This window comes from Myodes glareolus, chromosome X (genome assembly GCF_982192425.1).
Source record: "Myodes glareolus chromosome X, mMyoGla1.1, whole genome shotgun sequence".
In the NCBI taxonomy this organism is placed as follows: Eukaryota; Metazoa; Chordata; class Mammalia; order Rodentia; family Cricetidae; genus Myodes; species Myodes glareolus.
In genome coordinates this window covers 134513534-134527744 of record NC_142053.1, presented here as the reverse complement: position 1 = coordinate 134527744, position 14211 = coordinate 134513534, and positions in this window count along the sequence as shown.

The following is a 14211-nucleotide window of genomic DNA, read 5'->3' as shown; positions in this document are numbered from 1 at the left end:
GTTCAGAAAGCCATCCTTGGGTTCTCTGGACTCAGCAGATAAGAGTCTTTATATCTATGAAGTTATTATCTGCCTCATCAAAATCTATTCTTTCCTGTCTCTTCAAAAACATGGAGCAGCACTTTTAAAGAGTCCACCACCTCTTGCTTCTTTGCTTTTGCTTGTTCTTAATTTTGCTGACTACAAATGTGGCAAAGACATTTGTCGTCACTATTATTCACCCCTAGTATTTTGCACTCACAAATGACTTTAAGATCAGATCTGAATGAATTGACTCCAGGTCATCAAAAAGAACAATCTTAGATTTGCAGTTAAATTGAATAGATAGTCTAGATATTACGGCGCATTCCCATATCCGACTTGTGAAGTTTGCTGTCTTACTAACGTCTTCTGTCGATGTGGTACACATGTCACAGTTTATGGACCAATTTTATATCTTATATTTCTTTGCTCTTTAATCTAATGTTCCTTTTCTTTCCTTTTTTATTGATTTTTATTGAGCTCTACATTTTTCTCTGCTCCCCTCCCTGATGGTAAAGATATCGGGCGCTTAAAAAAAAATCTCACGCTGGCTCAGAACTGAGAGATAGACATTTGTTTAGGGGGAAAACTTACAAAACTTAAAAACAGTGGATGGAGATGAGATCCAAAACAATCCGAACTAGTCAAACGGAAACCAGGGGGACAAGAGAAGGGATCAGACACACATCCGGGTAAATAGTCTATGAGGTCACACCCCAGTAGGCGGGTAGTTACTAGCTGTAAACCTTCCCGCAGCAGCACCTCCCTGCCTCTGCCTTCCTCTTCAACCCTCTCCCAAGGTCCCACACTCCCAATTTACTCAGGAATCTTGTCTTTTTCTACTGCCCATGTAGATGTTCCTTTTCTACCCCAGGATCAATCCCATCCAGGATACCTCATTACATTTAATCATCCATCTGTTTAACCTCTTCTTGGCTATGACAATTTCTCAGCTTTGCCCTGTCTTCAATGACTTTGACCATCTGGCCAAGCATTTTGCAGAATACCTATCTATTGCACTTTATCTACTTTACTCAAGATTAGACTCAGGGTATGCATTTTGGGGAGGAAGATTACAGAGGCAACATATCCCCACACCACTTCAAGAGCATATACAATTAATATTCCTATCATTGTTGATATAGACCTTGATAATCTGGCAGTTGTAGGGCTTGTTCAATTTTTTTTCTGTAGTTAGTCTGTTTACATTATAGGGCTCATTTTATTTCCTTTATTTAAGTATAATTTGCATACAGTAAAATGAGTATTCCCATCTTAAGTGTACATTTTGACAAGGATTGGTGAACAATATGGTAATTCTTAAGTAGGACTGATTTTCACCAGTAATTCAAAGGACATTTAATATTTTTTGGTAGAGAGAAGAGGGAATGCATACAAGCAACATCTATCTAGTAGGTAAATGTTCTGTGATATATGGGACAAGAAAGAATTACCTAACTATAATGGCAACTGTGCTTATTTTGAACAACTTCAACATGCCAGCATTATCTCAAACATCTCTTACATTTCTCTGCAATCCATTTCTTCAGTATTTTCCCCCTAAGGCACACTATTCTGCAGTTTTGTTTCGTCTTGCTTTTTAAACTAGAGGTTAGTCTTTCTAGTTCTTAATAATTATAAAAATGGAATAATACTTTAGCTCTTCTTTTATCTCTGGTTCCTTTTACTCAGCAAAATGCTGAGATTCATTCATGTTATCCTACTTGAAGAAATGTGTTTCATTTGTTAACTATTAGTGTATACTTTATTCCAGGGCAGTTGGATTGGTTTCACTTGGGGAAATTTAGAAATAAAATGAAAACCATGTACAAGTGTTTTGGTAGACATATGGTTTGAGTTTTCTTGGATGACTATTTAGAAATGGAATTGCTGGGTCATGTGGTAAATATACATTTAACTCAATCAGTTTATAATTTTTAAATCAGAAATTTGAAATAGTAATAGTTTATCTTATTTGGGGTTATGTTTGTTCTTTTACTACTTCTACTTCTCAGCTAGGAAATAAGTTTTAAATTAAGAGGGAAAGTGATACCAGAGAAATCTTCCGTCCCCAGGCAGAACTCCTTCGAATAGGTGATCAGACTTCATCAATTTTTCTCTGACTTGCACTTTGCCAAGAAAAACTTGGTGTCTCTTAAGTCAAAACCAGAAACAGCTGTATTTCTGGTTCTTTGGGTAATGTGTGTTTGATTTTTTTTTTTTTTGAGAAGATGTTTCTAGAAAATGACCTGTGGTATTGGCAGTTGTGAGAACAGATCTAACTTCTGCTTGGAACTGCTATAAATTTTTAAAACAAACCAAACCCTAACATCACAATATGGCTATGGAAGGTACCTCCAAGCCAAATCCATTAGATGGGGAATGAAATATTTATGATGATCTGAATGAGACAACAACAAAAAGACCTTTTCATTTCCCTTAAAGTTGTACTACCCAAACTTGGAGTGTTGATATTCTCACAAATTGGAAGTTTAATCATGGATTATATAAAGGATCACAATGGGCATCAAAGAAGAAAAAAAGCAAAACTCCTAAGGGAAAAACTAAAATCTTTTTAAGATAAACAGCCTAGATTACTAATTGAGAGAAAACTTTAAAATTATTTATAATTCTTATTGCAAATGATCATTTACCATAGAAGATAGGAAGTAATATTTCAAACATTTTACAAATTCATTTCCAAGGAAGAAAACCTTCAAGAAGCATTGCAAAACTTTAACGATGACATTAAACGATTTAAACAGTGATAGCAAAGAACTGAGAGCAGTGAAAGGACCAACAATAAAGAAGTTGAAAAAAAAACCCTCTAAACTCTAGTCTTGCTTCTGTCACAAACCAGTTGAAAAAAAATATGGTATGTCCAGGCATAGAGGCACACTCCAGCACGCAGGAGGCAGAGGCAGTTCTATCTCTGTGAGTTTGATGCCAGCCTGGTCCATAGAATCTGGGCCACTTAGGGCTACATAATGAGTCTCTGTCTCAAAAACAAAATAAAAATCCAAACAAACTATAGTATCAATAAAACAAATGTGTATGTATGCAACACACATTGAATCCTATGAGTCCATTTCAGCTCAAAGCTCTTTATCAGTCATGTTATCTGCATAACATTCATAGCAGCAACCTTTTCGTCTGAACTATTCTAATCCATTTTAAAGTGATCCTGGCAAGGAAGAGCATTAGATTAGACAGATATATGAAATTATATTCTTCTGTAGAGTTCATGCCTCAACTTATAAAAATTTAATGCTAAAATATCTTTATTATTATTTTTTAAGCTATAGTCTGATGAAGGTTTAGCAGACTCCTAACTTCTTATTTCCAGGTCGATTTATCTTGCACCATTGTAAGATTAAGCGCTCATATGACACTTTCATGTTTATTAAGTGGTTAAGCATCATATGCGAGCTAATTCTCACAGGAGACTTTTTAAAGTCAGCCTAGATTATTTATAAGGCTAGAAATTGCAATGAGAAAAAATTGTGTACGAATGGTGTTTGCTTTGTAAGAAATAATTGCCACCCCAATCTGAAGCCATCGGGAGAGAGTAAGAAGGACACAGCTTCTGGCAGGCCACGTTGGCTCTTATCCTAAGAGCTAAATAAAGACATTGCTTTGGTCATTCTGCTTCATATAGTCAGGATTATCAATGTTGCCTCTTCTCATATCACAGTTCTATTTTTATATCTGGGTCTTCGGGATTTGGAACATTTCTTGCCACACAAGAACCCTTATTCAAGTGACCATCTGAAGGTCATAAACTCATCTATTCTTTAGCTGGAGCAAAACACCTATGGGAAGAACCCTGCTGGTATTAATCTAGTATTATGAGTCTCAGTATCTCCTTTAGTTTGAAGATTTTTATAAATGTTCTAATTCATCTGGGATTAGATGGCAATAAGCAAGGCCATCTGAAAATTATATTTCCTATGGAAATGGAACCTTGATTGTTTGGCTTAAGTGGTTAAAGTATTCACTTCAGAGGGCAGAGTGGTGTTTTTCTGCGTTTTAACTTTCATGATTTCAAAATGAAAGATACTGTCTATTCACATCAAGTAAAGTCTAAATGTTATAGTTGCAAACACATGTGAATGAGCAATATAACCACAGCGTCTATAATGAAGCATAGTGATGTTAATCAAATGACCAAAATAAATAAATTGTCTTGCTACTGACATAAAGGTTTTAGCATTACATCATTGACTCAAACCAAAGGGCTTCTTTGTGACATGAAAATGATGCTTTTGATGCTATGGTCCACATGGCCATGGTGTCACAATTCACTCATAAAACGCATGCTATCATAAGCTCATTTCAAAAAGGAAACTTCCAGAATAAATAAGAGTTTATCCAGTCCTGGTGACATATGTCTATGATCTCAGAGTTCATGATGTTGAGAAAAGATGATCAGAACTTCAAGAACAGCCTCCCACAAGTAGTGATACCCTGTCTCATAAAGAAACAAATAAAAATTTACACATTTTAGACAAAACCATCTTCTCTGTAACAAGAACAAATGCTTTTCTTAGAGAAAATGCTTTGAATTAACGAATATGAAAGCTCTTTTTTGGTTGAAATAGTAATCAGATCTCTATCTCCACAAGAAAAGAATTGTTAGTGAAAAAAATTGATGCTTATCAAGAAAAAGCTAGAATTCCTACTAGGCATTACATCATAGGATTAAGCTGTGTCTGCAGAATTTGTAGCATATATCTATGGAAGAAATTAGTTTGCTGAGGTAGGGATATGTGTGACCTAAAAAGACAAAACAGCCTTCTTGCTTCTCCTGCAGGAAAGGTATGCATGGTAACTCTCCTCTCTTCTCAAAGACTTTGACTCTGGCTTCATACATGAGCTCCCAGCCCTCTCTCCACAGCGGGCTAGTCCTAGGCAGCTGTGTCCTGGACTCCTCAAAGAGTCCTTTCCATCCTCAGTACTACTTTCAATGCTAATTATGACATCTTTTGTCTCCACTTTCCCAAGGTTCATCAGACATCCGTCCTCTGCTGTTCTCTGTTGCAAAGCACTCAGCATAATTTACATGTTTTGGAAAGTGTCCATATCACTTTGGGCTTAAAAGTTTAAAACAACCTTCATCTTCCAGAATTCCATAATTAAAAGATCTCTATCATTTCCCCCAATCTTTCTTCAAATAGGAACATGCAAGGCAAATCTTGATAAGAGTCAGAAATGGTAGAATAAATCATTTGTGTTGGCTGGGGATCTGACTCTTGTACCCTGCGGCTCTTAAAAGAGCAAACACAGTGGCCTCCTGCTAGGTCGTTATCCCTGCAGCAGAACGGGAAACTATTCAACTACACTACTCCTCCCCAAAGGAATTCTGGATTATGCCAAATTAGAAGAGAGTTTCTTGGAACTCAGGATTTGGCATAAGCGGAAGGTCCTTACCTCCAACACATGTGCCACCGGGGCAGTGCCCCAAGAAAGAATTCCCAACGTCCTCCCCTGAAGTAGAGAAAGAATGTGAAATAAGAGAAAGCATTGACAAGGACATAGCTCCCACTCCGTCTCTACAGGGCCACTGCGTCTTGTCCTGCCAATTCTCACAGAGACCACCCTGAGTGTTTCCCATCACAGAGAAGGAGAACAAGAACAAACATCAGCAGCTCGTCAAATTTCTCTTTGCTTTTGCACTCATCAAAGACAGAGCCTTGACCCATGTATTTATTTTTCTTCCCCTTCCTACAAGTCTGAAAGTGTTCTACACCATCTGTCTTAGCTGCTCCTTCCTTTCTTCTGCCATGCCGGTGTCACTCAGAAACCTCAGCTCTGCACCACCCACCTCCCACACAAGGGTGAGGCATGTGGTACCAGAGCAGCCTGTGATATCGCTGGTGGAGGAGAAGGGAAATGGTGAGACCATCAATGTCAGAGAGCTACTGATGCTATTATCCAGGCCTCTGGTCTCCTTAGTAACAGAACTCGGTTTCTAGCCAGGCAGGTGGCCCCTGGAAAGAAACAACTGCATTTCCAACCTCTCCAGCTACTAAATATGATCTGTTAATGTCAAAGGTAAAGTATTTCCAAAGGCTTGTAAGTTGTGAGCAATTTGCAACTGAATGCTATACATAGAATTATTTGTGCAAGGGCTGTGATTACTGACTATAATGAAGCAGACTCTGTTGGGAGCAACTGCTTAACACTCTTCAGTCTCTTTCTGCTCACCCAGATGCTGGAAACTGAAACATAAATTCGATATCTGAAATTCTGACACTCAGCTTATACCATGAAGTGCTCTTCAGGTGGCATGCCGGGGCTGTGGCAGCCGACTGTCTGAGCCCAGGGCATGATGGAACACTATTGTGGCTCCATAGTATTTCTGGACATCTTACTTTCACATTTCCTTTATCCAAGAGGGAGCAATGGTTCTATTTTGTTTAAGCCTTTTACCATTGCAGGATTTTCTGTTGGATTAATAGCGGAGGAAAGAATGTTACCAAAGACAGAATGGTGCAAGTGAGGACCCCAAGGCCCAAGCATGTCTGACAAACTCAATGCACATTTAAACATGATTGTTACAGCCTGGACAAGGGGAAGAACACCAGGTGAGAACAGAGAAACAGTAGAAGCCTTTTCACACAGGGTCATGGTGGCCTTTGAAACAATTTACAACTGAATAAAGAGGAGAATGCAGAGTTTGAAGAGAGGAACAGCGTGTGGTGTTTGTTTTAAATACATCCATCTAGTCAGAGGGTATGGAAGGAATAGCGGTTAGGAAAGCATTGTAGGAAGGAAGTGTGCCACGACAATGACTTGAGCCAGCCCAACACCAATGACAGCAGCAAGAATACTTGCTGTTTTTGAGAGCAGAGCCATGTGATTTCCTCATGCATGGAAGCACTCCCTGATACATGTGAACAAAAGAGAGAAACGAAAGATAGCTTCAGCATCTTGGGCTGGGCAAGTAGAAGATGGAGTTGCCAACAATTCCTCCTTTCTGCTTTCTTTCAAAAGCAGAACCCCAGCAGGACCTCTGATTTCCACTTCTTAATGAGGAATATAGAAATGCTTCTCATTTGGCAGGCATACTCAACACCCAGAAAGATTAGTAGAGTTTTCTTCACTCTCTTCTCTCTATAACCTCAACAACACCCTATCAGGCCTTCTTATTTCTTCTTAATGTAGGAATGTCTCTCTTTTATCTATCAGTTGCTATCCTTCAGAGCCACCATTTTATTTAAGGTCACGATGATCTTTTATATACATTATTATAAGAGCCTCTAAGTTAACAATAAATCTTTCTTGGGTTGAACCATTAACTCCCTTGTCTTATGAGTTACATTCAAATGCATGGCCCCCTCCAAGGGCCCACTATCGTCTTTTCTCTTTAGGTAAAGTCCAAAGTGCTTATTGTGGATTATTAGATCATTTTTGTCTTAAGAGCTGAGGATGTGAGTTGGTTGATAAAATGCTTGCCTAGGATACACCAAGCCTTCGGGTTGATTCCCAGCACCCCATAAACTCTGTACCATGACACATGTCTGTAATTTCAGTACTCAAGAGGTAGAGGCAGGAGAATTAGGAGTTCAAGGCCATTATGAGCTACATAGCAAATTAGAGCCAACCTGGGCTATGTCAGAACTTAAAACAAAACAAGAGTAGGGAATTTGACTCAGTTGGTAGAGTGTTTATTTGACAGGCCCAAAGCCCTAGTCTTAATCCTCAGCTTCTCATAAGCTAGCATAACCCTAGCGCCATCTGAGATTCAATTATTTTGTTGTTTTAAAATAATTCCTGATTTTCAGAAAACTTAAAGTATCATGGATTATTTAAAAAAAATTCACCTTTCTGTGTACCCTCATCCAGATATCATATTTTGCACCCCTTTCTCTGTCTGAGTCATTTATCCCTTGAGAGTGGATTGTAAACACAATTTCCCTTCATCATCAGAACAATAACATCGTTGAGGTAGGGCTCTAACCGTACAAGATAATCATTCAATAATCACACTTCATTCAGAATTTCCCTATTAAAATTATGTCCTTTTGGTTGTGAGCCTTGCCTTTAACAGCTGATCCATCTGCAGTTTGTATGTATTGTGTGAGAAAAGAATAAATAGTTTAAAAATAAATAAAATTATGTCTTTATAGCAAAATATAGATGTACACGTGCATGCATAGATAGGTAGATGATAGATAGATAGATGGATAGATAGATAGATAGATAGATAGATAGATAGATAGATAGAGAGATAGAGAGATGATAGATAGAGGAATGGATAGGTAGATAGATACAGATGATGGATGGGTATATATAGGTAGGTAGATGAATAGATGGATGATGGGGAAGCCTTGCTAACCAATTATCTTTAAGAGGTGGGACCAAGTTAGGGTGTGGCTTTCTGGACCCAGAGAAAAAGGGGTGCACGGCCCAGGTGCACTCTCCCTCTCTGTGGTTCCTTCACTTCACAACTGAGCTTGGACTTCTCATTCTGGTTTTGTGAGCTTTCCCCTTATAATAAATAAAAATATAATTGTTTATCTTTAAGCTAGCCTGGTTATTTCCCAAATCAAGTTAGCTTCTACAGTGACTTTAGGCAATGCCAGGGCTGACTCAGTGACTAGCCGCAGCCCCACTGCATCTACAGAACACCCTCCTATCAGCCCTGTTATCAACCTGAGGACAAAGACAAACTCTTAAACAGGTCACTCAGACAAAAGACAGATGGCTAAACTTAAATAATGGCCTCATTCTTCCCCAGGATCGGGCGTTCTCCATTATTTCAGACATCCAGCAAAGCTTACATATAGGTCTGCAGGCTTTATTCCACTTCTTAGAATCTCTCTTCGATCCCACCCACCTTTCAACCCAGGTTTTATAGGCCTACTCCTCCTGCCAGACATGTGCCAAGGCCAACCCTCATGGGACTCTCCAGATATGCCAGCCTTTACACCAGTCCCAAGGACACCAACTGGGCGAGGACTGGCAGATTTACTTCACCCACATGTCCACTGTTGTGGGGCCTACCCTACTTCTCCCTCCTATGGTTCCTTCTATGGTCCCTTCTTAGTTCATATGCTGACAGTTTTCTCCCTTCCTCCACACCAATGGATCCAACTACTCCTTAGCCCATCCCACTTTCCCAGGGAGCCAAACACTCCTCAAAGAGTTACCTCCTAAGTCTCCAGAGCCCTGATGGCCAGGACCCCACACTGTGATCCACTCCTTCAGCTGCCAAGCTCCTGGAGACATCAGTGCTGGTACCGCCTCTCGAGAATCATGAGGACAGCTACCCAGGATGAATGGTCTGTTCAGTGACTGGGACTCCTCCCCCCTCAGGTTTTCCAGAAAACCCCAATGAGGGGCCTGGGCGGTCAAGGCTATGTGCTCTTGTCACTTGTTCATTCACCTTTGTCTCTTTTGTCTTCTGGGCTGTATTTTTCCTCAAAATGTTCATGCCTTTTAACCCAAATCATAGCCTTTGCTATAACGTCAAGATATAATTTAGCTCCAGCTGTTTTACAGGCACCAGCATGTTCCTAGAAGAGGTTGAAACAGGCCTGATAAAGACCAGATCACAAAAGCACTCCCCCCTTGTTTTCTCTGCTTCCTCCAGGAACAGATTCGTGAGGTCTCCAGAGTGTTGGTCAATCAAATGCTTCTTCACTCATACCTCCTGCTAAGCATGAGTACAACAACTCCTGACACCCATATACCCAAAGAGGTTGCGCTGTTTGGTTGAAGCTGCTGGCTCAGGCCTACATGGTCCAGATACCCTGCACCTCCGAATCCCACCCTGATCAGCACTTCTGCATTCTTGGCTGTTTCTGTAGCTTCCTCCTCTAAAAGTTGCCAGTTGCCCAAGTCCCTGCCTAAACATGACTATTTCTTTTTTAACCATACTTGGGCACAAACACAGATTGTGGTGGACATGTCATCAACCCTTGCCTATTACCCATAAAATGTCCCTGCTTCCATTTTGGGTTCCAGTCCTCTGGCCCCAACCTCAGGGGCCTGATAACCTGCCTGGAAGTTGCTCTCAATACACCTGTTGTCATATTTTAATTTGACTTGATCTGCATCGGCAAAGAAACTCGTTTATTGCAGGGGTTTAATAATTAGCTGTATTAGAAAGAGGGACAAATACAAGTTTCAGTGAAGCTGCTCCACCTCCCAGCCCACGCAAGTCCAAGTCCCTATTCAGCATCCTAACTTGAAATGTGGTCCTGCCCATCACTCGCCTATTATTGTCTGGCTCCCCATGCCCAGTTCTGCAAGGCATTCTGGGAAATTGACAAACTGTGCGAAATCTTTTCTTGGGAGACAAATTCATCCTCTGGTAGGCACCAGCATTCAGCACTTTCCTTTTTCCAGCATGATAAGTGGAAAATCCCAGTTTCTGGGGAGTCTATTGTCTCAAGAGTCTGATAGGGTAAGGAGGGGAATAAGTTTCTCTCTTTAGAGCATCTTCCTCCTGCCTGCATCATAACCGTGTTGCTGCTTGCCTTTATTTCTCACCCTCTGTGCATTTTTGGGAGACCCGGTACCTAATTCTAGATGTCCTGCAATTCTTTCTATATAAAATCCTCCTGCCCCTGCCTCTCCAGTGCTTGGATTAAAGGGGTGTGCCACTACACCCAACTTCTCCTGATCCTTTTGTTCCTTCTGCTCCTAAGTGCATTCTTGCTCCAAAGCTTTCAAACTTGGTCCCAGAGACAATGTGTTTTCGTCCATGGTTACCTGGCTAATTCAGTTCTAAAATCTCCCGGAGGTCATCTCATTGAAGAGACCTCGTTCTGTAATTCCTAGACCTGATTCCCGTCTCCTTCTGTAAACTGGCTGAGAGCCATGGCCATAAGCATCCTAGCATTTCTTAGACAGCATTATACCTATTGCTTTGTCTCTGCCTTTCTCTGGACATTTAGAGGCAGGAGTTATTCAATATTCATATTTATCTCCATCACAGAGCCCAACGCCTGGTACACTAGAGGTGCTAATAAACACTTCTCGGAAGAAGTCCTGTTTCCAGCTGACCTCTGCGAGCTTTCTGCTTGCTCCTTGGGCCCTGCACGAAGGCGTTTTCAGATGGTTTGTCTACACTTGGGCTTTGCTGGGCTCTGGACCTTTCTAGGCCAATATAAGATACCAATGAAAACACAGTAGAAGGGGAGGGAAGGAGGGAAGGAGGGAGGCAGGGAGAGAGGACTAGGGAAGCCTGGAGGTGATTAGGCCTTTGTTTTGGAGTTGGAGGCCTCTGAGTTTGTGTGGAGCAGGTGAGAAACTGCTGTGGAATGTGACTCTCAGCTACTCCTCCCCCCTCATACTCCACTTCCTGTTTATTCTGCCTCCAAAAACCACAATAGGGAGAGGTGGGGGATGGGAAGCAGTGCAGTCCGGTCTTTTGGGAGCCTTTCTGCTCCCTGCAGACCTCTATGAATTGGAGTTTCAGCTCTTTAGAAGGCTTTACTTTGCTGAAGAGAAAATTGAGGCGCTAAGAATGCGATTAACTCTCCCGGGAAACACAAAGGACAGAGGAGCCTGTGTGACTTGAATTTCTTTGACTGGGAAAGCCTGGATTCTCTTTTCCTACTGAGTGCCACCTTTCCTTCCGCTGCCTTGTGCCACAGCCACATCAAATATGCTCCTCTCTAATGAAAAACTTATTTAGCTTGCATCCCATCCATTCAGTGAGAGCAAAGATCTTCATGTAGGCGTCACTACTAAAGATACCACTAACCAAAAAGGGACTGGAAAACTGGGTTTCTCATCCATTGTTGCTGACGGGGGTTAAATGCTGTAACCATTGTGGAAACTCTTTGGCAACTTCTGAGGAATACATAGCCACTCTATGAACTAGCAATTTGATTCCCATGTGTTTATTATTTTTTAAAGGGGATGTACCAAATTTTCTTTTTATTCGTATATAACTAAAATCAATAAATTAACTAATAAGTAACTTCAGTGTTCATCAGAAAGAGACTAGATAGACAAATCATGGTCATTTATACAGTGGACTCCTAGTGGGTAAGGGAAAGGAAGAGCGGGGCCAATAAGACTACTCGGTAGGTAAAAATGGTCTCCCAGCCTGAAGAGTTGAGTTTCATTTCTAAGACTCATATGGTAAAGGAGAGAACTGTTTCTTGAAAGTTGTACTCAAACCTACACACACACACACACACACACACACACACACACTGGCACTAAATGTAATTTAAAACTTTTAAATAATAGAAAAGTAGTAAATACCTGTTCACATATTCAAACATGTGGTTGAATCTCAGAAATACATTGTAGAAAAGTGGCCAGACACAAAAGAGGACATGCTCTCTGATTCTTTTTCAACAAAGGTCAACAGTGAGCAAAACTAATTGTACAACGATAGAGATCAGAATTTGGATGCCTGCGGGTCTCAGAGAGGTCTCAGAGAGAGTTGGAGATCAGGAGGTAAGATGTGATAACTTTCTAAGGTGATGGTTATGTTCTGTACCTTGCTGCCGAGACGGAGTATGTCTTCATGCACTTATTAAAGTTTCAGTTGAATGTTTAATACCTGTGCATTTTATTACATGAAATTATATGGCAATAAAAATAATGAAACTGAGACTGCTACACCTCCTCCAAAATATCACAAAATCTTTTGGAAAGGGAAAGCATGGAAACAGAGCATACAAAAGAGAGGATGAACTTAAGATCTTAATCACAAATACAAAGGAAATACTACTGCCATGTTTACTGCAAGCCGGGTAAGTAGTGCAATGTTGTTGGGGTAAAGGATGTCCCGTGCAAGTCCATTCACCCACATGAGAGCTAGAAAGAAAAACCAAAGTTCCTTTCACATAACGAACGTTTCACTACCTACTTCAAGTTATGTTAGAAATCCTGTGTCACACAACTCAAAAGCAGCAAACAGACGATGTGCCAAGAACACAGCATCTTCTTGGCCATATGCTAGAAGCCAAATATTTTAGGTTCCTTGTACTTCCAGATAAAATCTCCACAAGTCCAACAGTTTAAAACAAAACAGAACTATCTTATTAAAGTTCTAGACATCAGAGAACCAAGTGATCTTGGTGGGATAAGGTCAAGGTATTGGCAGGGCTGGTTTCTTCAGAAAGCTCTTGGGCTGGATGGTGGTGGTGCACGCCTTTAATCCCAGCACTCAGGAGGCAGAGGCACGCATATCTCTGTGAGTTCGAGGCCATCCTGGTCTACGGAGCTAGTTCCAGGACAGGTTCCAAAGCTACACAGAGAAACCTTGTCCAAAAAACTAACACAAAAGAAAAGAAAAAAAGAAAAGAAAGCTCCCGAGACAGTCTGTTTCCTTGCTTTCCTCAGTTTAGAGAGGGGGGTCCCTGTTTTCTTTGCCTGGTGAACATGTTAAGCATAAGAGGTCTTGATGGGATTAATTTCTGTCAGTTAAAAATCTAACTCCTAGACCCCATCAGTACTGTCCTCCATCTTTATAGCCCACAGGAGCAAATTATTGAGTCTTTCTTGGGCTACAGCCTTCTAATTCTGTTTCTTTGGCCTCTTACTACCATCCTTGAAAACCTTTTGTGATTACATTAATTCCATCCATATAATCCAAGGTGACTGCCAGATCTCAATGTCACGTGACCTTAATTTATCTACAGCCTTATTAGTTTTGTCTCCCCCAATCCCTTCACACATACTATACTATGGGATCTAGTGAATTTGGCAAGGTTCCTGTGGAACAGGGATACTATTGTGCCTGTTCAACTAAGAGTTCATAGAACTGTAAAATGTTATGTGTACCATGTTTCTAATCTCTGAACTTAATATGAGGTGGATGTTTCAAAGGCTTCCAGTTTATTCTAAGCTGTTTCTCAGGTAAATGTGGTAAACAGATTCTGTTCCGTGAATTCTATTCTAATTCTCAATTGCTTTCATTTAGTTCAGTCTCTTCAAATTTGAAAAGGGGCCTCTGTTCCAGCTATCTATTACTGCATAACAAACCACTTGGTGGCATGAAAAAAAAAATAATGTTTTTCACACAATTCTGAAAATTGGGCAAGGCTCGGCGAGGACAGCTTGTCTGTACTCTGCTTGACATTTCTGAGCAAGCAAGAGTTAAGACTGAGTGGAAGATGGTTGGAGTCATCACTGATGGCTTGCTCGTGTGTCTGGGGATTGATTCTCTTGTCTGGATTGTCAGCTTGGCTCTCCCTGGGACTTGGGCTTCCTTGA